The following is a 445-nucleotide window of genomic DNA, read 5'->3' on the forward strand; positions in this document are numbered from 1 at the left end:
AACGCTAAGCGTACTAGTGGCTGCACATGAATGTAATAACATTAATGTAATAGTCTGGCATCTCAAAAGGATAGAGTAGCTCAGGCCATTTCTACCCTCCTACTAGTGTTAGTGGCTCTCAGGTAAAACTCAGGTAAACTGCAGCTAGCTAGGTTAATTGGAGGTTGACTGAGGCTTCAAGCGGTTGACTAAGCCTTCAAGCGGTTGACTGAGGCTTGAAATGGTTGATCTGAAGCTTGAAGGGATTAGATGAAGCTTAGTTTAGTTCATTTATTATGCACCCCATACCCATCTTGTGGGCGGTAGCGGAAAGGGCTACAGAGGCACATAATGGGCTCAGGGACTGAACTCCACAATTCATTTAGCTAAGCAAGTTACAATCTTGATGAGCTAGTGTGAAGCTATTGTGTGAAGCACGGAGTGGATGAGTGAGCATGACGGAGGG

The sequence above is a fragment of the Procambarus clarkii genome, chromosome 88, assembly GCF_040958095.1.
Source record: "Procambarus clarkii isolate CNS0578487 chromosome 88, FALCON_Pclarkii_2.0, whole genome shotgun sequence".
NCBI lineage: Eukaryota > Metazoa > Arthropoda > Malacostraca > Decapoda > Cambaridae > Procambarus > Procambarus clarkii.